Source organism: Lissotriton helveticus, chromosome 8, assembly GCF_964261635.1.
Source record: "Lissotriton helveticus chromosome 8, aLisHel1.1, whole genome shotgun sequence".
NCBI lineage: Eukaryota > Metazoa > Chordata > Amphibia > Caudata > Salamandridae > Lissotriton > Lissotriton helveticus.
In genome coordinates this window covers 810,606,342-810,632,958 of record NC_136069.1, presented here as the reverse complement: position 1 = coordinate 810,632,958, position 26,617 = coordinate 810,606,342, and the positions used below count along the sequence as shown (strand labels likewise).

General features: G+C 40.0%; 1 protein-coding gene across 1 annotated transcript in view; it reads right to left on the bottom strand.

Annotated features, from left to right (window-relative positions):
• Nucleotides 1–26,617, bottom strand: part of ITGBL1 (integrin subunit beta like 1) — a 1,428,718-nt gene that overhangs the window by 1,316,270 nt on the left and 85,831 nt on the right. The gene's annotated exons all lie outside the window — the stretch shown is intronic.

The window sequence follows — 26,617 nt, the reverse complement described above, 5'->3', positions numbered from 1 at the left end:
TACCTGGCAACATATCCCTGTTGTTTTGTTTTTTTAACACTCAGTTTGTCACCCATTCTTGCATCCCTAAAGTTTGCTATGTTCCCCGTCACGTTCCTACCTTTTTTTCCTGCTTACACTCCTCCCATACTTGATCATATGCTCCTTCGCCCTTCCTGTACTTATTATGCACATCAAGGACTGCTGACTCCGTACGGCCTCCTCTCACCTATGCTGCACAGTGTGACTCTCCTCGGGTTACACAGCTCAGGCTTGTTGTATCCTGGTTAAGACCCATGCTAGTCATGGTACTATTCTGTCAAATGAGAGTTCCAACCTTGTGTATAGCTTGTATAGCGTGAGGTTGTCAATTTGTTTAACAGAATCTAATAGTTTGTTTCTCTCTGCGGTGTGCCAATATTACCAAAGCAGGTATTCCTTCTGCGATAATCTGCACTGCAGTGGGTAATGTTCTGAACTAGTGTTTCCGGTGCAATATCTCTTTCTCCATTTTAACCGTATTTCCTAAGTGAAGAATTCACAATCTGTACTTTGGTCATAAGTGGTGGACACTTGGGATGTCAGCTATTATCCTTCAAGCAACTATAACATACTCTCAAATTCTAGCACTTGTACTCAACTTCTAATGGGCTACAAGGGTAAAAGTCCTCAGTTCTATATATTTGGCAGATGTGGTTAGTAAGAATAGGAACAACCTGAAAAGCCACAGGCTTGAAGAAAATGTCAGATTATACCATGTTTTGTAATTTGAATATAGATTGTTGTTTCGAGCACTTTGATTAAGAGCTTTTATGCTACATCATGCCACTTGTCTTTAGCTACTAGCATATGCCTCTAAGGTTTTCATTGGCATGAAGTTGGAAGAGAAATTCTGAACTTCTCTTTCTGTAGCATCTGTTGGAAAGTCTTGATGAGGAAAACAGACTGGCACAAAACCAAGCAAAGCAAAAGTGGGCAAACTTATCTAAAACTTTAAGGGACAACAATCAGTTAGGAGCTCTAAATCTTTGCCTTTAGAAACACAAGCATTTAGAAACATCACACAATGTCACAATTCTTCTCAGGGTGTGTTGAGAACCTAGAATTCTTTACTTCCAGCTCTTCAAACTACCTGTTATGTTACTATGTTACTGGGTACTCATAAAGCCCGCGGCTTCTCCTTGGAGTATTCCGGCTTGTAATTTCAAGGAAGATGCAAATTATCTTCCATTTAATCATTACTTCCAAAGTGAATCTTTTTAATATTGCTACCTTCCACTCGATAATAGGATGAACTCTTGCTCTTTCCCCTTCTATTCTCTTAATTTTGCTGTTCTGTGTTCTCCATATCTTTAATCTATTTTCAAAACTTTATTCTGTTGCTGACGTTAACTCATGCCTGTAACTGAAGTTGTTCTTCACCCCAGCACAATGGCTGATTCTACTAGTAACCACTCCACTAAGATTACCTTTACACGAAAGGATAGATATTCTGCAATCTAAATCTTGAAGACAGGGAAGACACTGGTCCTTGATATAATTCTAGGTGATATTTAAAGATCTGAACCATCTATATGACGCCACACATTAATCACCTCTCTAATACAATTATGCCATGAGATATTATCACTGGATCCTGGAGGGGTATGAAAACCATTCCCATCTGCAAAAAGGGCAGGAAAATGTGTCCATCTAACCTCTGGACCATCAGCCTGCAAAAAGTCCTTGTAAGTAAATTTAGGACAGATTGCACGAATGGTTGATGGGATGCAATTACTCTCAAATTTCCAAGCAAGATTTAGGTGTAGGATGTGCACCTTAGCCCGGGTGTTCCACTTCACCATTTTGCACTGGAAATATGTACGTCTTATGACCGAATCCTGATGATGATCCTCGACCTCTTCCACCACAAACTGGACTCTTCACCTTGGACTTTAGAAGGTAACTTTTTCATCAACCCTATATATAGTCCATCCTCCATCACATTTGACTGCACTTGAGACTTTCACCTGGTCTCGCACAACCAGATAACCTTTATTGGTACTTTGTGCTTTTAGACACTATACAGTTACATCTTTAAGATTGCATATCTCTGGATGTTATTATTAGATTGTTGGCATTTTGCTGTTCAATAATATTTCATTTTACTCCATTTTTCTAAATTGGTGTGTGACTTTACTTGTGTTGCATTTGCACGTTATTACTGTTTGAGTACTGCATAAATACTTTACACATTGCCTCCAAGTTAGGCCTGACTTCTTTTGTATCATGCTACTAGAGGATTAAGCACGGGTTAATTTAGTGACTTTTACAGTTCACCCTGACAAGGATTATGGCTGCTGCTCGAGGAGGACTCCCACACCCACCAACCAACAACCCAATTTCTCACAGGGCTCTAATATCATCTTGGTCTAATCTCTGCATTATATGTTTGATGTCATCTGAAACTGAAGAATATTTCATGTTTTTTGTAAGGGTTATGTTTATTTATATTTTAGGTGGAGTGTCCATTATTTTGGTGTTTGGGGTTCAGATTTTATTAGGAAACTATTTCTATACTAAAACTTGAGACAAATAACCTGACTATTTTTGCACTATCAAAGTAGTTATTCCATGCATGGACTATAAGGAACAATGTCTTTTATAAGTTTACAACCGTTGATTTATGCCTGAGTTTGTACAGATTTTAGGATTTTGGTTTTTCTTTTTTCTTCTCTTAAGAATATTTGTTCTGTATATCTCATGATGATTTTTATGATAAATTTCATAAAATGATGTTAAATTTCGTTTAATTTAATTTCATTTTCATAAAATGATGTTAACGTGTTTTCAAGGGATATTTTCCCGAAATTAACAATTTTGATTACTGCTGATTAAAACTTATACCCTCACGTTTCACTGTGTCTTAACCTTCACAACTTCTGTTGTTTCCTTAATTATCTAATTATTGGATAGCATTGCTGTTAAATTTATAAATTACTTTACTTGTTTCTGATTGATAAATTCTGTTCTGTCTTCCTGATCCCGTGTTTGATATTTTATGTATACTTATATCTTTTTGTCACCTTTGTTTTTTTGTATTCCTGACCCCTATTCTTTTTTTATATATTATACTGCTATTTATGTTATATTTATTTTGTTCACACAAATTGCCTTCTACTCTGCTTGCTGTTCATTTGCTTCAAGTATGTTTGCCTTATTTTAGTTATTGCTTTCACTATGTTTCATCGATTCTACATAAAGAACTGTGACACCTCTGGGTCATGTTTATGCTACATAAAAGTAGAAAAACAAAGGCATAAATAACGAGCTTATAAAACAGGACCATGGAGTAAGCCATGCCTAGTAGGGACAGGGGATCACTGAAGCTGTAACTAACACTTGAATCAAGCTTCTGCCCTAATGGAATAATTAGCAACATACAAAGATGGGAAGTATCTAATTTATTTTCCAAGTTCTTCAAAATTGTGTGAGCCATTGAGCAATGGACTTCCTGCCTCATGCCACTCTTGGCAAGCGTTCTCGAATTCATCTACCAATCTGTAAATCCTACAGGGACAAACTACTATGCAGAAGTGAAAAAAGACTCCTTAAGTGTTTGAATTATGCTCCAGAATATTAATGAATGAATTAAGAAAAGTCAGGAGCGAGAAATATGGAGAAAAAAAACAATACTCTTAACTGCAGAAGAGTCATCGTACATGTTGCTACAAATGAGTTTTCATCTAAGGAGCTCATCTTTCTATACTTGCTGCATCTTCAACAATATATGAAGTCCTTTCAATTCTTTAGAAAGTGTGACTGAGGCAAAACACATGTATCAGGTTAAAACAGGCAGTAGAGATGACCACAGCCTTTCCCTGACCACTAGGAAGCGATTTTCCTCCTCATTTCTAGAAGGGATCTCTAAACAAAAGCAATATCAGAAGAGGAAAGCCCAAGAGTCAACAACCTTTGTCGTATACTATATTTGGAGGACGTGTACTCCAAACTGAAAGATCCTCTAACCATGGGTTCCTGGGCCAAATCATTTGAATGTGTGGAATGAAAGCGCTCAGCTCAGGCTTGTCCTCAGTGGCTGATGCAAGATACATACAAGGTGGACACCAACTACAGGTATGTTGCAGAAAGGTCGGGTTAAAATGCTTAAGAGGATTCTCTTTGAATTAATGGGAAAGCTAGACAGCCGTCACCAATATTGGTAGTACACAAACCTAAATAAGGCCTGCAATTGGAGGACAGATTTTTCCAAGTTTATTGGTATTGATCAATAAATCAAATGAGACTACACACAATAACCTATGACTATGATACAGGCATGCACTGTCAATGGCACCATCTTTCAAGTTGTAGCCATCATACCTAAACTACTGTCTGGTATTGTTATCGGCTCTTGCTACCCAAGCAAAGAAACACTCCTTCCTTCTATCTTCGCTGTGTTCTAACCCATATTAGGAAAGAATAAACAAAGGCTCAACACTTCATTCCTTTTCCAATTGTGGAAAACTGAGGAAGAAAGACTTGTAGAATGGATACCTTGGGAGAAATGAATACAATTAGTGGCCCAAACTCTATCAACTCCCAGTCTTGCTGTAATAGGGATTAACTTGTGGTCAAGCAACAGAACACATTAGGTCAGACTTTTGCTTGAGCCACTCCTCAAAAGAAAGGTTAAAGATGTAAAAATCTATGGCTTGAGTTGAAACAAGGCTACATTCCAGAGTGGACAAAAAGGTAAAGGACACTAAGAAAAGTGGATTCAACGTTTCCTACCACAACCTCTTTGAACCATAGTCACATGCGAAAAGCTCAAATGCTCAGTGTGCTTCCTATCAAATTCAAATATTACTCTATATATAATCTGAATACGAGAATATAAACAATGTTATACTTAAAACAGTCAAAATACAACATATAAGAGCAGTGTCCATAAAATAATATGAGTTTTAAGTACAAAAAATATAAACATTGAACTAAAATGTTAATTTAAATGTATCCCGGTAGTAAATCATTACATTTACAATGGCATTCTTATATGTGCTAGCATAACAAAGGCTACAGTGGTGGGAGGACTAATTTTCACCACAGTATGATGAACAACAATATTTTTCATGCTTTTGTGCATAATTGACATCAGACGAGCCCCCTCCCTGAACACCTTCAGGAAAACCCTCAAGACCTGGCTCTTCAGTTAGACTGATTCACGCATCCCCCCCCCACCCCTCCCCCCCTTTAAGCGCCTTGAGCCCCTCACGGGTGAGTAGCGCATTCATAATTCCCGGATTGATTGATTGAATCTACACTTAAATTGTTTGCTATGATGAAGGTTCTATTTCGTCCTAGTGAAAAGGGTTCTCTTTTGTTCAAGCTTGAATATTGTGAAGAATCATCGGACTGTGGGTTTATGAATAATATTTAGGTAGTTAGACAATACACCACATTGAGTCACAGCATAATATTATTCATATGGTGACATTTCTCTAAATAATACTGTATTACCATCCTTAAGCGGTCTCTCCTTTCAACTAACTTTAAATAGATTCAATGTGGTATTCTTAAGTAAGAAAATATCCTTTAAGTTTAACACATTCAGCTACATCATTTTGAAAGTGGCACATTTTACTGACACTTTACTGGCTCTTCTTTCTCGTTTTAATTTAAAATTCATTCTAGAGTAAAATCCTATACCAAGTCATTAATAGCTCTTCGTTTGCTGCAATCGGGGCCAACCAACAGCCCATTCCCCTGTATTGCTTAAGATGCTTAAAGACAAGGTTTGTTTTTTCCAAGATTAATCACCGGGGAACTGATTGTAGAATACACAGACCATTCAAAGCTCGTTGCAACCCAAAAGTGCGTGCCATCTTTCTGATAAGAAAGACGGTCAGACAACAATGTGCATTATATAATATCTAAGAAGATCTGTTATGAAAAGTTCAAACTGCAAACTTTTCCAGGCACTATTTCAGCAACATACTTTACACATGTCGCATTCATGTGTGCAGGAAACATGAAAGACATGGGAGGTTTATCACCCCAGATTTTGGAGTAGGGAGGATTTATGGGACTATATTGCCCCTAGATTTTTTTAAGTGTAAAGTGAAGATTAAACAGTGTCAGACTGAACATGCCTGTCCGAAATCATGCTGCATACTACCCAAGTCTCCTTGAACCACTTTAAAATTAGGTGTAAACTGGGGGGAGGGGGCTCTATAATCTTTTTCTTTTGTTAGGTTTATAATTTGCAGTCATTGAGATATTGGGCCTCTTCTAAAATCATTGTTTGTTAAGTCAGCAGAGTTGGGGAAGACAGAAGATACTATTTTACATTAAGGTTACTTCTGGCTCGGCTGGCTGACTTCAGAAAAAAAAATTAAGAGACGATCAACACCACAGTGACCAGAGTTAAATTATTAGAAAAAACAAAAGCAGTCTTGAAGCCCCCACAATATTATCTCATGCAAAATTATTTCAAACAGGCATGTTCTATCACTTTGTTTGATCTGTAGTGTCTGTGGAAACATTCCAAACAGAAAGTACACCGTTAGGTCTTATGAATAGGCACATGAATATATATATATTTGCACCATGTCAATTTGATTTAAGGTGGATTTAAGTTCACAAAGTGCATTTATTGACCTTCATATGATAAGACTAATTGAATTACATTAATTAAATACGTTAACATAAAACACTGACCTTTGTTGTTAACAGGGCCGGACTGAGAACCAAAACCGGCCCTGGCAAAGAGCTCGGCCGGCCCCCTGGGGGTGCAACCGAGCTCTTTGCCGGGGCCGGTTTTCGGCCGATTTTGTTACAGGGCCGATTTTACAGCTATGCTGCAAAAACGGCCCTGTAACAAAACCGGTCCCAAGGGCCCAAAACCGGCCCCCACCCTTGCAGCGCACCGGGGGATTGCCCGGTGCCCGCAACGGCCAGTCCGGGCCTGGTTGTTAAACAGAAGAGAGAGGATGTAACTCTATAGTCTCTGAACTGCATAATATACAATCCCGAACTTAGGGCCTGATTTTGGGCAGGTGATCGTCGACAATATGTTGGCGGTCCCACCTGCCCTATTGCAATACGACCTCAAAGCAGGCGATCGTAAATTGCCTTTTTCTATTTCTGCTTCTGCTGCAGCCCGGAAAAGGGCAGCAGTAGAAAAACGCACTCATGGATGCATCACATATGACCCCCTGGCAACTTAGCAGTGGCCCACAAGAGACATGGGCCCTGCTGAGGCCCCCAAAGTACATTTTTGTCTGCCTTTTAATGACGGTGGGACCGCCATGAAAAGGCAGTCAGAAAGGGACATACTAATACCTACGGCAGGCACCGCATCTATGGTAGGGATTAGAGTCTGACCGCCGCCCCGATGGGCTCCTTAAGCCTGTCAGAGATGGTGGTCTTTCCCCCCACATCATTGCACTGACCGCCAGTATTGTAATTTAACAGTCGGACCAATGACCTGGATGTCAGGCGGACCGCCACCGACGGGTCTACCCCACATCAAAATGAGGGCCCTGGTTCTCAGCTTCACCACATGACCAAATTGTGTGATCCACAGTCCCATTGTTTATTTCACTGTCATCATTGTAATTAACTAGCCAGATTAAAAGTACATTGAAGTAGGTCAGTACAATATCCTTGTTCTACAAAAACCTTATTTATAAATAATTAATATAAAATAATGTTGCCTCACATTTAATTCCATTATTGCCTACTCAAATAGAGAACATGACAAACTGACACATTTTGAGTAGCTCGTCCATGCTTCATTCTGGCATTGGAATATATTATATGTTTTAAAAAAAAAGTACTTGCAATAAATGTCACTCAATTCAGTAATATATGTGCTTAATTGAAACACTGAGAAATGTTGAAAAATACTTTTTTTAATTGAAAATTCTAATGTTTTTTCATGACATTTGTTGCCTGATTTACATCTTTTGATGGCTCTGCACATGCTTTGGCGTTTAGAGCCAAGCCACACATTCGTAGCATGGTTCATCCCAAGGCTTTCCCTGTAGCGCAACGTGAATGCCAGGGGCCCAGGCGCAAGCAAGAAAAATGACCCCTTTGACTTCTGTTGGGGTAAAATACCACAATCATCAGGGTTCAATGGACTCTCAGGCCTCTGGGCCCCCGTACACTGCATCTGCTGCACCAATGGTACCCGCGTCCCTGGGCTCTTCGTGTACCCATGATCCCCTAGAAATGTATTGTCCACTGCACCTTTGATTGCACTTAGTATTTTATCATGTTCTCTAGAATAACCACTGTGTGTTAAGGTTACATATAAGTTTGACACTCTTTCTGAGTCATACTGGTGCAATCATTTATTCATGCGGTGGAGTAGTGTGACAATAATGCTTAATTTGAGTTGGTGGCTTCCGGTGCTCAGCACCCGCACGTAATCATCAACAGTGGCGCTTTTCATGACCACCAGTTAAGGACACATTCATTCATTTGACCAGAATCACAGGATGTTGAGCTGAGACTCCAACCTGGTTCCCAAGCTCCGAAGTCGGCAGCTCTGGACATCATGCCACGTCCTCTCCCCACTTTGATGGTTAGCAGTTGGTTGTGTTTTAGGCGGCGCTAACAGGAGAAATGGACTGGTGAAAGCTGCCTTCTGACGAGAGCCCCGGCACTTATATTTTTTCACAAATTAACCACTGGTGTGTGACACTTGCACACTGGTAAAATCCTCGAGATCGCGCCAACTTCTTTTATTGTTAATCTAAAACTAACTATGATCTAGTCATACGATAGAGTCTGCCCTTAGGCAAGACCTACAAAAAGAACACGTTCGATTAACAGTATTTCCCGAATGTGTTGTCGGAATAGAAAAAGTACATTCCCAGCGTTCCCCAAGACAGGGTAATTCTCCTCGATGAAACCCTTCCGTCACAATTTTAGAGAGAAAGGATAATAAGCTCTTAATTAGAAGGAAAACAAGGCGTGCTAAACTCACCTAATGAGCACGTCAAATCATCCGCGGTGGGTTTAGTAAAGAATGGCTCTTCAAGCTTCGGAAAACGAGGTCACTTCTTGACAGCACCTGGATTACAATGCAGCTGGGTGCCAGACATCAAAAAGTGAACGTAAAATCTATTTTGACTTAATTAGCACACGAAGGCAAAGGGAAGGACACCGAGTCAGAGACAGTGCGTGCCCACACAAATAAGTATTTACTCGAGACCCGGTAATCATTATTTAACATACCGGTATGATGTTTGCTAATTATGTTTCGCGTTTATTCACAGATGAAGATGCAATGTTTTATTTACGGCGAGCATTGCAAAAGGGTATGTAAACATAGATAACAATTCTGCAGGTAAGAATGGAACTTGTTTCACGAAGCAATTAAATTATCTGCTTCGCCACACTCCCCAGTATCCTGCTCTTCCTAGCCCAATAGTTTCATTGACAGACGAACTGTATCAAACATCACTCATGTCAGAACCTGTGAAAGATGGCGCTGTCAGTTTTAATTTACAGCGTACTTTTACTTTCAGGGCACAGATCAGCCGACATCTACACAGTATGCCAATACTTGAATGTTTGAGAACGATTAATACATTTTTCCAGCGTCTCTTAGGTAGCCTCAAAGAAGGAAAGTTTCTATAAAGGTAAGTTACGAAAAACGAGAGATTTGATGCGTGGGAAATGTAATTAATTGTGTTACCATGTTTTAAGTATTTTGTGCATTTGAAGTCAGTAAAATTGCATATAAGTGTACGTGGCATTATGAGGCTCACAGGGGCCATTCTCTCTGAGGGGACAATGGCAGAAGAAGGGGATTTTTTCGGAACGACTGGTGATGCTTTTCGGCCATAACCTTTGTCAAATTACATAACAATATACTTGTTCTCATACAAAAGGTGCCTAAAGATCATTCGTTAAATATACTTGTTCTCCTATACATTGAAAAAAGACTATGAGCCTGTTTATGACTTTGGCGGTCATACAGCGGACGGTGCAACGTGCTCTACTCTGTAGGCCCGCCAAAGCTGGAAGAGTCTAACAAGCAGACCACCGCATTGGTGTGCCAACTGCACCTTCCTGCACAGTGTGGCATAGATGCTACACCGTGCATAAATTGGGGGTGCAACCCCAGGGGGGAACTACATGTGTCCACCGCATGCACCCTCCTGGCCCAGAGGTGGCAGGGGGGCCTAAGATGCCTCACCACCCCCCTTTTCATGGCAGGCTCACCGCTATGGTAAGGGTGGTGGTTTGGCAACTCAGAATATGCTTGGCGGTACACCAGCATATCCCTGCCTCAGACCTCCACACCACGGGATCCTGGCGGAGCTGGTGGTCCTGTGGTGGTCCAACCGCCACACTCAGAATGCGATGCACGGTGCGGCTTTGTGGCGGTGGTCGATCTGCTACCACAAGTACAGCGGTCCTATGGCCTCCCATGCTCATAATCAAGACCTATGTGCAATACATGTAAATTCAAGAACATTATTTTATTAACAATTCACTTGATTAATTATTTTGCTTCATCGTTAATTATCCTTTAGTCCTATTCACTCTTCCATCACCTGTAGGTCCTTCATACTCCTAGATAAAGTGTCCACCTCCGTTTCAATTAATACTCATGTCATTTTTAACTGAATGCCATTGTAATGTCTCCATTGTAAAATTTGCAATTTGCAACATATCCAATGTCATCAATTATGTATGATTAATAGTTTACAATATAGAAATACAAACGTCTTTATCATCATATGCGACATGCAAAACCACCATAAACCATGAAAAAATATTTTGTGTAACATATATTCAAAAAAATATTATAACCAAGCATCCATTTACATCTACGAGCATTTAAGCTCTAGTCATCCATCAATAAATTACATAAAACAATTTACTATATCACACATATTGAATATAACCAGTGCCTTATACCTAGGAAGGAGTGAATAGAACTTAAGGATAATTAATACTAAAACAAAAAAATTATTTATCACGTGAATTGTCAACAAAATGAATTTCTTGATTTTACAACTGATCAATGTATTTCACATAGCTTTTTTTCAATGTTTATAACCACAAGTATGTTTATTTCAAGTTGGTAGGGCACCTTTATGAGATTTGACACATGCTATGGCCATAGTGTGTCACCAGTCATTTAAAAAAAAACAAAAAATTAACTCAACTCTGGAGTGCCAGCATTTTCTCTATCCGAGAGAAGTTTGTATTAAAATCTATATCTATATTTACATCTATATCTTCAAATCTCCTGAAATAAACTAAGGTTAAAGTGGAGCTATACATGAGGAAAGTTGTACGATTTTAACTTATTTTTTCAGGATAATTTAAGAAATTCAGTATAAAAAGCACTACCATTTAAACCGCCTCCAAAAAACCCTGAAATTCTCCAGTTATACATAATTGACAGAAATATGACATCAGTATAACTTGCGAATTTGGATGTCGTCAGTGACTACTATCGGATGATAAAAGCTACAAAAGACTACCTAATGACCCCACTATGGATTTGAGACAAGAAATAAAATCACTAGTTGACCATGCTGAGACAATGGGATATAGCTCTAAACAAGAGGCAGATGTCTTGTGTAATAGTAAAGGAAAAATTCCCTATTTCTATACCCTCCAGAAAATGCATAAAAACAAACTTCCCCCTCCAGGTATACCCATAGTATCGGGATAGGTTCCCTTTTAGAACCCCTGTCACGCTTTTGCGATGTTTTTTTTAAAGCTCTTGTACAGAAAACTACAACATACTTACAAGATACTAAGAGCCTACTACAATTCCTGGATCAGATTGAGGTCAATGAAAACACAATACCGGTAAGCTTTGATATTGAAAGCCTCTACACAAGTATCCCCCAGGATGACACTCTGAAAGTTCTACAAAGTGCTTTAGATAAGAAAGAATGGACAGCCAGGACACCTAAAAACTTTATCCTTGAATGCGCGAGACTAGCTTTGAAAAATAACTTTTTTGAATATGAGGGAGCCCTCTACGTCCAAATTGGGGGTACTTCACTGGGCAGCACTTTTGCCCCTAGTGTGGAGGGTCTATACGTTTTTAATTTTGAACAGAAATACATTCTTAGTGAACAGAACCCTTTCAGATCCCACATTATGCTCTGGAAAAGGTATATAGACGATGTCTTTGCCATCTGGCAAGGACCAGAAGACACCCTGACATCTATTTTCCATTGGATCAATACATGTGATCAAAATCTGAAATTCACCTATACCAAAGACCACAAGACCATGGTCTTTCTGGACGTAGTCATCAGCAAGGAGAATGGATGCCTGGAAACTAAGACTCATTACAAGCCTACAGCCAAAAACAATCTTCTAAGATATGACAGCTTTCATCCTAGACCCCTGAGGAAAAATCTGCCTTACGTTCAGTACTTAAGAATCCGCCGCAACTGCAGCAAGACCACGGACTACCGTAGGCATGCAATTGATCTCAGGAATAAGTTAAATGAAAGAGGGTACCCAGAGAAAATCCTGACTAAGTGTCAAAAAAGAGCGCGCAACCAACCCAGAGAGGCATTACTGGAAAACACTCAAAGAAATGAAAGTGAAAATCCACTGACCTGCGTCACCACATACAGCACGGTATCTAACTTGGTTACTAAGTCCATTAACAAACATTGGACTATGTTGAACACAGGCAATCTTAAGTGGGATAAGACACTTTTCTCTTTTAAGAAAGCAAGGATCATAAAAGATTCCGTTGTGATCACACGACCGAGAGACACACAAGAAAAACCAGCAACAGTTCTGAATGCCTGGGGTTTGTCAGACGTCACAGGATATTACAAATGTGGAAACTGCAGTGTCTGCCACCTAACTGAAAACACGAACACACTATCTTTAGAGCCAGGAAAGGTGTGGGCTTTACGAGCACATACCAACTGCAACAGTACAAATGTGGTATACAGGATTGTGTGCCCATGAAATCTACAATATGTGGGAATGACAAGTAGAAGAGTGAAGCAGAGAATGTGTTAGCACCGTGGCACGTCAGGTGCATAAAATCAATGACTAAACTCACTGAACATTTTCTCACGCAGAACCATACTCCTAATGATATGAGGTGGACTGTCATAGAGCAAATAAAATCAGGAGAAAGACTACAACAACGCTTATTCGAAAAAGAACAGCAATGGATTTATAGGTTGTCAGCGCATCAGACTGGATTAAATGACAATATTCTGTGGAATTCTGTTCTTACAAAATCGACGGTTCCTGTCCCTCTACTGTCCTTAAGTGGAAAAACTGACCTGAATCTGTTTATATTTCACATAACGTGTGTGAGTGAATGCCACTATTTGTATGTCTGGCTGTAGGATGTTGCTTTGCTAATAAGTGGTAATAATATCCCACTGTATACACAACCCCCTCTCCCGTGCCTCCCGCCCCCATAGCCCTCTGTCCCCCCCCGACCAACTCCTTTCACTTTTGCCAATCGAGACTTCTGCTCGACTTGAACTCTGTGCACCTTTGGTGCAGTAATGGCCTTGGAGCCCACACCCCAATTCGTTCTTTGGCATCAACACTACAGTAATCCCGTCTTAATTATTTAAATCCTCGTGATGTTATGCTTCCCCACATAACAGGCCTCTGCCTGCTCAAATAGGGCATTGCTTTACCGATTAACTCATTTAAACACGAGCGCTGTTGCTATCCCTCACGATTTTGTTTGGAATTGGGCAATGCTTCATTGACACAGTTAGGGAAACATTAGCGCTCTAGTATTCCCTAACAACTTCCTTAGTAACAGGGACACTGTGTACACCGCCCCCGCTCTTTTAGGCCGCCTTAGCACATCGCTACGCCCCCGCGGCACCAGGAAATGCCGGCTCTTAATGCCACATTGGAGCTTCCAGTTCTCATACATGGGGCGCCGAGGAGATTTGCACGGTAGGCGAAACAGCTGCACATGGTTCTCCACAATTAAGTTGCTTTAACCAGTATCGGCAGGCACCGCATACTTCTAAGTAGCGGGTAGGCACCGCGTAGATCACGCCTGCGGAGCTAATCCTTTCCTCCCCTTTTTTGACATAGACCGTGGCAGGATCTAGTCTTTGCAACCCCGACCCCCCATGAGGCATGCTATCATGTAAGCGTCATATTTTCCTCACTATGTGTATGTGTGCATTTGGTTGTCTGCCTGTCTGTTGGACTGTTTGTCAGTATGCCGATTTGCGATTTTATTCACGCTCGAACTTCCATGAGCATTGACACCCACTTTTAATAGAACTAACTGAGAATGTGTTTTTGTGGATTGGGGAGCGATTTCACTTCCCTGTGAACAGCACTCCCTTTCACTCCCGTTTTGAACCAGTGAATGGGTTATGAGTGCACAGACACACAGCATTGAGTGGGTTGTAATATACATTCACAGGCTCTTTTTGAAGCCCAATGGTGCTCATTTTACCTTAAGGCACCCCGGCAAGACCACTTGTGAGCCATGCATTAACATCCACCGTATTTCATCAACACTTTGGATGTCAAATATGAGGAGCAATTCGAACACGCTCTATATCTAATGTATTGTACTGTGTGTTTGTCTTTTTTCTTGTTTTCTTCTTCCTTTGCAGGTTTTCTTTACTAGGAACCCTGGAGAAGAACATTTTACAACCATTGAGAGTTTTTTAGTGGGTTTTTTCACGTAGTCAAGGGCAGGGTACACCTTAGCGAGTGTATACCACCCGGGCTACCATCACTGGTCCTGAAAAAAAACCTACAATTATACAAGCGGTTGAAACATGTAGACCAATTTTATTTCACAACATAATCTGTGACACCACAGTCCTACCTAATTTGGCATGGTGTCCAATTCATAAAATTCTTATTGTTGCCCAGTCACTCCAGAATAAAGTTTTGACAGTGAGTAGTTAACTGGACAATTTTTAAATCACTAACACTTTTTTTCACTCTCATGAAAAATCCAAAAAACGAACCCGCTCCACTGTAGTCAGGTGTCGCAGCACACCCGGATGGCACTCGCCTATCCGGGTGGGACCCCGATGATGAAGCATGTCATCAACTAGGTTGGTGAGTGAGGGGTCTTCTAACAAAGGATGAATTTGTCCTTCTAAGCATTATGTGCACCTCTATATCTCTGACGGAGGCATTGAGGCGCCTCTTGGGGGTACTCCTCCATTTGTTTGTTTGTTATAAGAAGTACATCGCAGTGGTGCCTGAGTCCTGAAAAACAATAAAAACAAAGAAGGGATACCCTGACCCACTAGCTCTTTAACCTTTGTTTTTTTCAGAGAAATTGACAGTTTTTTTTACGGAAGTTAAATACTTACTATCCTACTTGCCTATAACTCCTCTTTAACCATTGTTTTTTTCAGTGAAAAAATATATATATATATATATATATATATATATATATATATATATATATATATATATATATATATATATATATATATTAGATTTAGGCAGATTTTTTCAGCAAAGCAACAGACGTTAAAGTGAAGTAATGATTAACTTTAGTTATAAAACCTCATGGTACGTTTTACACAAACCTCAGACATTCACTTAAAAACCACAGTTAAATTGCAGTTATGGTTATGGATTAAACGCTGCAATTAACAGTTATGGTTAGGCCCGCAAACAGCAGCTCACACAACAACCATGCAATCATAAATCATACACCAAATGCAGTGCTCATGAACTCATCCTTAATGTGACAGATGCAATTACAAATCTTGGAAATTACATTACAATAATCTGTGCAGTTGCATCAGCTGACACAGATGTGAAAAGCCTAGCCAAATCCTTTTCCTTCACAGTGTGGTGCGGCTGGTCGATACCAACTTGACTACATCCACAGGTATGGAGAGTTCTCTCTCCAGTTTGCAAATGTTTTCATTTAAAAAAACAGTTCAGAAATGTATTATAAAATATTTTAAAAATTCAATTTGAAAATAAATATATACAAAACAATCAAACAAAAAAGTAGTTTACATCCATAAGAAAAAAAGTATGAAATGATATTATATATTTTTAAAATGAAGCCATAAACAATAGAAGTAGTTGGAAAAACAACACACTTCTACAAAAAACACATTTCAAAATATTGAAGGACTCTTGAAACAAATACTACTGAAATAGGACATAAAAATTAAATAAATTCACAAAACATTTTTTTTTAAAATTGTAAAAAAAAAAAAAAATGTCATACTGAGAAGGTTTAAAATCTTAAAACCTTACAAACTCACTTAAAGAACCAAGTGTAACAGGGACATTATAGTTAGAAAATAGAATTAAAAAATTGTTGAAAGTCTCTGCAAAAAAACAAAGGTTACCGGGACGTTATAGTTAGAAAATAGAATTTAAAAAACTTTAGAAATTCACTGGAAAAAAACAAAGGTTACAGGGACGTTATAGAAAGGCTGGGATTTAACTCGTACAAAACCAGAGAAATTCAGCAGTTATAGTTAGCTGACCTAGCTATAACTTGCGCCCCCGCAATGCACTGCTAATGACCTAACATATTACATCACTCATGACATGGTCAGTGACATCACTGATGACATCTCAAATGATATATATGTATATATATAGATATATATATAGAGATAGATAGATATATATAGAGATAGATAGATAGATAGATAGATAGATAGATAGATAGATAGATAGATAGATAGATAGATAGATAGATAGATAGATAGATAGATAGATAAATAGAGATACATATATTACACGTGTGTGTGTGTATGGGTGTACATGTGTGTGTTTGAGAAAGAAAGAGAGGGAGTTTTTAAGAAAGAGAGGGTTGTGTGGGCATGTAAATCAGGAAGAAAGAGGAGCTCATGGAAGAGCAGATGTGGCGCGTGATAGTACCATTGGAGTGCAAGAAAAAAGATTACAGAAGATGAGCGAGCAGATGAGGAAGATATCACAGAAAGAGAGTGGAGGAACTGATCGAAAAGAAGGTGACTTAAAACCTTAAAAACAAATAGATAAATCATTTTAAAAATGCAAAATACAGCAATACACCGCCAAAATAAGTACTTGGTTATGCCATTTCTGAAGTCCAAATATGAACCTCATATCATGTAAACAATAAATAAATGTAACCTTATTCTTAAATCCATGCTTGCATATCTACTAGGAGCAGTTTGCTTATCCTAGATGTGCGAATGTAGATCTCATGCACATAGATTCCAAATAACTAATAAGATCTGCATGGAGTGCTTAATTTTTGTGGGCGGCTGCAAGTGGTGTGCACCCTGCACTCATTTTTGAGTGCCAGGACATATTTTTGTCGACAGACTTTAACCAAGAGCAAGTAAGAGAAGAGCAGAAAGAAGGATGAAGAGTAAGATGAGGAAACAGTGACAAAGGAAGAAAACAGGGATAAAAAAACGCATGAGAGAGATAAAGATGCAGGAAGGGTAGGGTGGTGGATAAGTGAGCCTTCAGGTTGATTCAGGACTAGGCAGCCTTGGTATTTGACAACCCTGGCATTTGTGAATGCTGGCCGCAGACTCCTAAAAGAAACTTTGGACACCTGCAGTTAGTGGGGTTTTGTTTGCAAATTAAACACTGTCTGCATGCAGGAAGAGGGTCGGGCTGGCAGTTCAAGCATCACACAGCACTCCTTGAATGCAGAAGCAGCCGGCATGTGCCTTCCACTTAATGTTCACTGACCAAATGTGCCACGAGGGTAGGGAGACATGGAACGGATCACACCAGCAGGACAGTCCTCTCCATACACGTGAGAAAGGGAACAGCTTAACAATCCCATGAAGAGGCGTGCAAAGGATTTTATTTCTACTATTAATTTAAGGGTAAGTGAAATGCACTACACCTGTGTTGGAAGTTGGGATTGGTGCATATTCGAACTACAAAACAGACAGGGAGATATTTGTCGAACAGGGGAAGATGGATAGATTAGGACAAAAGAATTTCACATTCCTCAGTGATTGAGGGATTCACACAACAGCATGCCCCCAACAGTGTACATGATGCTTATGTTCAGACTGTGTGAAAAATTAATTTTGAGCACAGCAGACTTAGAAGTCACACAATGCAGTCCTGCAATCAAAGCTGCTGTGCTCTGTTCATCGAAAGAAGGATTGCTTTTTCCTCTCCGCAGCACTGTCGCAGTTTAGGCTAGCTTATTCTAAACATATACCCTTGCACCATATTGAAAAGGTGTCTATTATGGCTCTAGCAGGCACTAGACGTTTCCCCGGGGGCCGTTTTTGTTACTGGGGCAACCCAGCAACAAAAGCGGCACATAGATTCCTGATAACACCCCCCCTACCCCCCCCCTCTCGGGGCGTGCCGAGCTCTTTGCCAAGGCCGATTCCCAGTCTGGTACTGGTGTCTATTTGATGCCTAGGATTTATTTTGTACTGAAGGTTGCCCTTCCAGTACATAAAAACAGTTAGACATAGTTTGAAACTTTTCAAACATTGTATGTGTGTTGTACTGTACAGCACACATGGAAAGTTTGAAAGGTCTGGAAAAAAGAGCTTTCTCCACCTTCATGCCTGCTTTCAGGAGGCTAACATTTTGGTGCAATGCCCTGCTTACAAATGTTAGTAGCTAGAGCTCTGCCTCAAAATCCATGGGTGGTTGCATATTAAAGCCCATGCATCACCCATGACTCGGCCCCTACAGCTCATGCTTCAGCATTAGAAAAGCTTCCCAGGTGAGAGGTGCGCTACGCAAATACACATAATATAACATAACATCGTATGGGACACTCCCTTGGAGCAAAGTACCGCAAAGAGGCGCATAGTGCTTACCAGTGCTTAATTTGAGCAGGAGCTTTCAGGTGCTCAGCACCTACACTTCTTTCAGAGGGCAAGGGCTACAATTTCTGACCCTGCAGGCGGTGGTCTCAATATTAATTGTTCAAATTCAAAATAAAAAGAATAACATACATTGCATGGTTTCTGGCTGGTAAATGTTCATAGACAGGCCAGCGTATGGCGGTCCAGGCAGGCATGATTGTGTATCACCAAGTTAGTGATGATGTCATCTCGCCGATCACAAATCCAAGAAGTCATCGACAACCTATGTCTTGCATTCTATTCCCAGAGTCTGCTGCACCATGCCATTGCCTGAGCCTGAGCCTCCCATTGGATAATTGTAGGTGGGGCTGGCTCAAGACGGAGTTGAGGCAAGGAAGCTGCAAGAGCGCATTTGGAACTTGAGAGTGAGGGCTCTTGAGGAAGAATAAATGAAAGTAAGTGTGGACTTTCCACTTGCTGTGTAGCCAGAGTAGCATATCCTGCAGCCCTGCATTGCTGTTATCCTCAACATGCTCGATGCAGCTGTGGCCCAACACAACTTTTGTGCGCCATGGCGTCACCTGTAGAATCTGTGCGCTGCACCCCAGCATGGTAATTGCTGAGCGTGCGTGAGTCCGTGAGTCCAGTAGGCGCCACAGCCATACTTAACGGCATTGGCAGCATTACGTATGGGGACAATGCCTGTGCCTTAGCAGGCAGGGTCACAGCAAGCTGAGCAGTGGATGCCAATGCCGTCGCCTTCCCTGGACGTACTAATTACAGGCAGCACTAGTAGTGACATCACCTGCTGTGCTCGAGCAGCTACTTGTTCTGCAAATAACCCAGTTGCACTGCACTGATTAGTATATGCAAAAAAATATTTTCATTTGGTGTACATTTTGTTTTTGCACTCGGTGTAGGTAAGAAAGTAAAACACATGTCATCTTCCTCTTCTTTAGGAAAGACAACAGGAAAATGCGGAGTTCAAAATAGCAGGGACATGTACAGGCTGATGACAGGGGTCACAGGCAGCAGCAGTGTTATAGATGAGAGAGCAGGAGTAAAGAGGAGAAAGAAACAACAGGAGAGGAGAGAGATAAGACGGAGCTAAGTAGAAGAAAAGGAGGGCAAATCAGATATAAAGAGAAAGCAGCCATGATGTGAAGAAGAGAGAAGATAGAATGAAAGGATGTAGAGGACAGGACAGAGGAAAAAAGGCAGACAAATGATAAAACGGAGACACAGCTAATCACTGCTAGAAGAGTGATAGTAAAGAGCCAAGATCGAGGGGAGAGAGAGCAGAACATGGATAAAAGTGAAGAGGAAAAAGGGCAGGGGTAGAATGAATAGAGGGCAAATCAAAAATGCAGGGAATAAGGTAACACACCAGGTGTGACAAACATGATAGAAAACAATTAGAGAGGTTAGACGCTAGACTCTGAGAGCAAAGACGTAGGGGACAGACAACAGATCAAGGTTAGACGATAGAGACTGAGGCAGTGAGAGTGTTGAAAGTGAGGCTCACCAGAGGAAGAAGTGAGCTGTGGCCTCCTTGGCAACATTTTCAGCACCTGCACTTCTTTTTTTTTACAAACTAAGCACTGGTGCTTACTTTAGGGCTACTTTCCAGCACAAAGCAAGCTTTGCGCTGGAAAGCAAGTCCCAAATCAACACTTTGAGCTGGTTTGTGACACTTTTTGTGATACTGCATCGGCGTACAGTGTTGATAAATCTGGCGCCAAGACTATTCGAGAATCTAAGAGAAGTTTGTGAATTGATCCTATGCTTTATTTCATATGAAAGGACAGTTTAGGACACTTTTTTGGCGCATTAATCCAGATGTTTCCTTCTTGCATCTAATTTTATTAAACTTTGGACCAATTTGTTTCCTATCGAGTTTGCCAAACCCACAAGTGGAATGTTCTATGTTATCCTTTTCCTAGCGGAATTCCTGCTGACTAATTTGTAGATCTTGGCCTTAAAAATATGACACGTTGGTGTGAAACTGGAGAAGTATTCAGAAGATTCATGAGTTTGTGCGCCTAACTCATCCCGCCCCTGCCTCTAAAAAGTGATTCAGGAGCTTGATGAGATGAAATTCCTTCCACGTCTGGCCTTACTGAACTGAATTTCAATTGTACAGCCCTTAGCAACAGAAGATTATAATCAACAATTCAAGAAATTTCGAACAGAATCCCCCGAAGGCCTCCTACAAAAATCAGCTCCCTATTCATATGTAAGGAACATTTTTAAAATATGGAGCTGCAGAAAAAAATGCTTGAATTTAAAGTCCAAACTGTAATCTCATGGCTAGTCAAATTATTTTTTCATGGAGCTGTCAAAAACTGGTCACCCGGTTTCCGCCAGAGAGAAGAGAAGGTCTGAGGCATTTCATCTGTGACATCTTTTCCACTATTCGCGCTATAAAAAGGGAAAAAGAGGCCGTAAAGTATGCACTGTGACTGCTTACTGCAAAGCACACTGTTGGAAAAGGCGAAACAAGCCCAGGCTCCTCACTGCGAAGACGTAATTCTAAATTAAATTACACTCATGCCACTTTAATTTTCTCAATAGCTCCTATAACCGAATCCAGACAATCCTTACTCCACCATTCTTCATCAGCTCGATTTTTAGTCAAAATATTTTGTGAAACTTTTATGACAAAAAATGACGTATATTGAATGAATGAATATTAAATGTTATATAATAAATAATGAAATCCATTACTTGAAGGGTGGAGAATAGGTGTTGTGAAATAAATTAAATGTAAATACATTACAATACAATGTTAATAAATTGTCTACAGGTGATCACTGCTGCAGATGCTTCAAATGTATACTGCATAAAGGTAATAGTCCTAGATGCACACTTCTTGATGTCCATTAGGTCCAGGCCCACCAAGTATCGCAACTCAGACCAACTCAAGATTTCCAATTTAAAGAAATTAGTTTACTGCACAAGGATATTACCATATCAGATACTTTACTTAGCGCTGTGTGTATAAGAATTCAGTTAATAAATGTAGATTTGTATGCATATTCTACTAGAATTTATGTCTTATTACACCTTTTGTAAACAGTCCTATACGCTTCATACACAGCATAAACTTTGTGTAAATCATGTTGTTGCCCTACTGACTAGATGTGTGCAATGTATGTATAAGCACAATTCAAAAATCCAATTTATATCTTATGTATTGGCAATGAAGATAGGGCCCCCCTAAGTCACCAGCAGCACTGACAGGGGTGAACCTGAAAGGGACTGCACCTGTAAACGCTTATTTTTAGATTTGCTCCCCTAGCTTACGGGTGGAAATGTAATTCAGTACCACTGTTCATGTGTTACAGGTGCAGTAAAGCATAGGGTCTGAAATGTAGACAGCAGCATTTGTAGTCCATCCCTGCATCTTGGCTTCTCCTGTAGGTAGGCTTGGGCTGTTATATGGTCAGGTAAGGACACAAACTTGGCGCCCCTCTAAAAGAAAGTGGTGCATTGGAATCTGTGCCTGCCATACCCTTTTTTACAGTGAGAAAAAACCTCAAAGAAATTGTTGTTAACTTCAATAAACAACTTAAAAAAATAAGAATGGAACATGGATCGGTGCATGACCAGTGTACTGGTGATAATGCATGCCCTGCTTCTTATGATAACTTCGTGTGACCTTGCATCTAGCACAGAGCATTCTTGCACTCGAAATGTTCCTATTTTCACTGTGTGACAAATTTGCTAAATCAGGAAAAGTACAATTGATAAACCACACACACAACATTTTCAGTAAAATGAAGGTTGAAATTTAAATTTGACGGCTAAGTGCCAGTAACTTATGTGGACAAGCGTAGTGCGGAATGTTACTCGCAGGGTTTCATAAAAAACATACACTTTTTAAAAAAATGGAGCTAGGTGCAAAGCAATGTATGCATCTGCTATGCATTTTTTTGTTCTTAAATGCTCTGATGGGGTTGTCTTCTGAAATTGTCTACAATGCCGAATGCTTTGTAATGTCTAAAGAAATTGAAAAGCCAGGTTCTAATGGATATTGTCTCCCACAGATTCCTTCCTTGAACCCTTCTCCGGGTGTCTTGTGGAGAGACATTCCCACTCGAAGGTCGTGGTTTGAAGGCTGATTGGATCCTCTCTCTTACTTGTAATTCATGGTCATGGATAGTTCCCCACCATTCTTCTTGCACATAATATAATCAATTACACTAGACGGATTAGAAACAAAATGAGTAAGAAAGACTATGAGTAAGAAGAAAGACTTGGAAATCTCTGCATTGTTCATTCACCGTTCTCTGATGAAAATCATCAAGCACTTTGGAGGGTGCACATCGCCATGTTTTAGCTACTTTATTAGGTACTTTGGCAGCAGCATAGTGCACCATTTACTAATGAGGATATCCAAAGTCTCTTAACAGTACTAGAGAGAGAGAGAGAGAGAGAGAGAGAGACTGAAATCAATAGCAAAAGTGATCAAAGGCAAGATAGCTTGGGGCACTAGGTTATCATCCAGAGATCTACACTCAACAAAAGTAAATTATGCAGAAAAGGAATCGGCCCACAGGACTCTGAAGAAACTGGAAGTATACAGTTTTACATACATACATTGTATTTTATACTTTCACATCAGGGGTGATGGTGCAATTGAACAAATCAGGAATGCAAAATGTGAATATGCTGTACATATTTTCTTATCTACTTTGCACCCCCCAGCCCTAAGAACGCTTTATGCAAATCAAACAGTGAGAAACACGTGTCGGCTGCACAATGCCATTCATACAAATGAATAAACAGCCTACTATTGACAAACAACATGAAGTTCGATCACCCAATTTATTCCGATTGGGGCGTGCGGATTCTTTGCTGCATCGTTCAGAAAAACTATCAGTGCTGTACAGTTGTTCCCAGTAGATCCCCGCAAAGCACCTACGGACTCTAAAGTGCACGATATGTTAAGTGCTACACAAGCAGTTAAAGAAGGTAACCCAAGACCCAGCAATTATATTGTGCAATAAAGAGATACATTTGCTCAGTGCTTACAGACTCACAATTCCATAAAACTCCAAAGCAAACTACTCTGCTGTAGAATGGCACCATAAAACAAAGAAAACAAGAAAATAAGGAAATATCAACCATATTAAACTCTCCCCTCACAATAACCACGTGTTGCTATATATTAAAGGAAGCATGTCCTGTCATACATCTCTACAAGTGTGAAATGCAAATTTGCAAACTTTATTCAAACTTCAGAAAGCCAAACTAAATTGCAGCAACAAAATTCGGTTCAGACATTGCTAGGGATAAGCAATTTGTCTGAAAGTGTTTGGATTGTCTTCGTGAGTCATTGGATGCACTTAAGTTGCTGGGCAAATATTTGTCCATTTTTTTTCATGAATGGGAAATGAAGCATCTAATTTCCACATCTATTTAGTGTACATAAGCAAGAAAAGAAATAAACGTTTTCTGAGAACTAGACAACTTCACTTTTTTGGATCGCTGCAGAATACTTTTTACTTTTTTAACCCTTAGATGAAAAATATTTTCCAACACTCCAAGGACTTTGCTGTGGTGGACGGGCAAATATTTCAATCACCGTCCTCCCAATTCACAGATGTCAATTAAATGAAATGTGCTGTGTTTTTAATAAAATGTTAATTATTCCAAATCTATCACAATGGGTGAAGTATAAATGTAGTATTCAACACAACTTACTAATGTTAACACACATTGTAGAGGAAACGCTTACTTCTTTTGTCTGCCAGGTATTTTATGTATATATTTACAAAAAGAGTGCAGTAGCACATTTACAGATCAATTGAATTCTGTCTCTCGAAACACTATCAGAAAGAGAAAAAAATGAAGTGACTGACAGGATGGCACTGCAATACATTTCACTTAGATGTTGTCCCCAAAAAGTAATGCATACATTTGTTACTAATGCCAGTTTTAACTAACCTTTTAAGTGCATATTATGATAAAGTAGAGGATCAGTTAGACATTAGAGTAACTGAAAAATATTTTTTGTTGCCTTTTTCCGTTGAAGGTCCAGCCTTCACGCCCATGTTATGTGGAAACGAGGTATGCAGGTGCACTTTCCCACACCTAATGTATCACTCGCACCGGGATCATTCATGTGTAGTGTTATGTGTGTGTGTAAGAGAGGTGAAGCCATTGCATATGTGTGTGAGCATCTATAAAGTGGTCACAGTGTGGGTGCTGACATCACGTGGTTTGCCTTTGTGTAACTACCATCACAACTATTACAACTACTCGTTTATGCACCACTTACGAATGTTGAATCTGCAACCAAGGCGGAATTTCCATATGCATAAGTGACATGTCCACCTCTGTCAATCATCTGAGTACGTTGCACTCAGAGTGTCAGACTTTCCCCGTGCACAGCTCTGATCTAAGCACTAAAAAATATTTGAGGTTCAGGCTCAAATTTCCATTTGACTGGTTCCATGCGACAATGTATTAATTTATATCTATATAACTGGGCCTCCCTGAAACAATACTACAAGCCATAATACAACTGTGCACGTGGACATGGGTCCGTGTGAAAAAACAAATGGCACAAGACAGTCAAGGAAAATACCAACAGAGATATGATTAAAGCAAGGCTGTGTATTAGCCCCCCCATCTATTCAATCTATTTATGGTGGACATTTCACCACAATTGGATCAGGTTAATTCACGTCCCACGTGCCTGGGTCCACTGCCCATAACGCATCTCTCATATGCAAACGACATAGTCTTGCTTAGCTTAACTAGAGTCGGTCTCCAAGGAGCACTCAGCGAACCAATAATGTTCGCTAAGGCTACTGCTTTGAAAAATAATGTCATAAAAACAAAAACTACGACAATAACGAATCGACCGGGACATCGGCATCGAATCAAGATGGGAGAAACAAGCCTAGGAGAAGTCAGTATATACAAATATCTGGGGGTATATATAAACAGTCAATTGAATTTTCAATTCTTACAAAATATCTGGAAAAAAGGAAATGGTGTTATTTACGCTTTCTGCGCCCTGGCAAAAAAACTACCGGGACCATCTTTTAAGCCGCTAGTAGTGATGGCTGCTAAACTATTTCCGACAGTAACTTAATCAAGCATAACTTTAAATGGTAAAGATGCAAAACTTCTAGACTCTCTACAGACTAAGACGCATAAAAAGGTTTTTAGTCTACCTCGGAATGCATCCCTGGCGCAGGTACAATTAGAATTTGGTCTCATCCAACAGGAGAGTGGGAGAAAATATGCTGCAATTAAAACTTGGTACAACATTTGGTTGAATCGAGCCAATGTCCTACATGATGCCTTGTGCCAAGCCCAGACAGAAGATCTAAGTTCAAATTACTATAAATTCTTGAAAACCACATTGAAGGAAATCAACACAACAGACCTCTGGGTGCAGAACCCATCCTTCCAAGCCTTTCGTGGAGTGATAAACAAAGCGGTAAAAATTAATTAATTATTAGAGGATAAAAGCATACTAGCTAAGCGGTACCGTGCCTGGATGGTCCTCGAATCTTACACATCAATACCCCTGGCGGAATACCTAAGCTCAACATATTCATCTTATCTGAAATGAAAGCTAATGGCTATCAGATTCGGGGTGTTAGCAAGTTTGGCCGACCAACCAGCATGGAAGTATGGTGGCCCTAAAACATGTAGCTCATGTGGTGCAGTAAGGCAAGATTGTATTCATTTCATCTGTGTTTGCCCCTTCTTAAAAACAATCCGAGTTTCGCTACTAAAAAAAGCTTTTAACAACAGGGGCATTCGAACTTGCAGATCTGCCATTATTAAAGGCCTGGGCACAAGAGATCCTCAACTGACTTTACATGGTGGTGCAGCTCCTT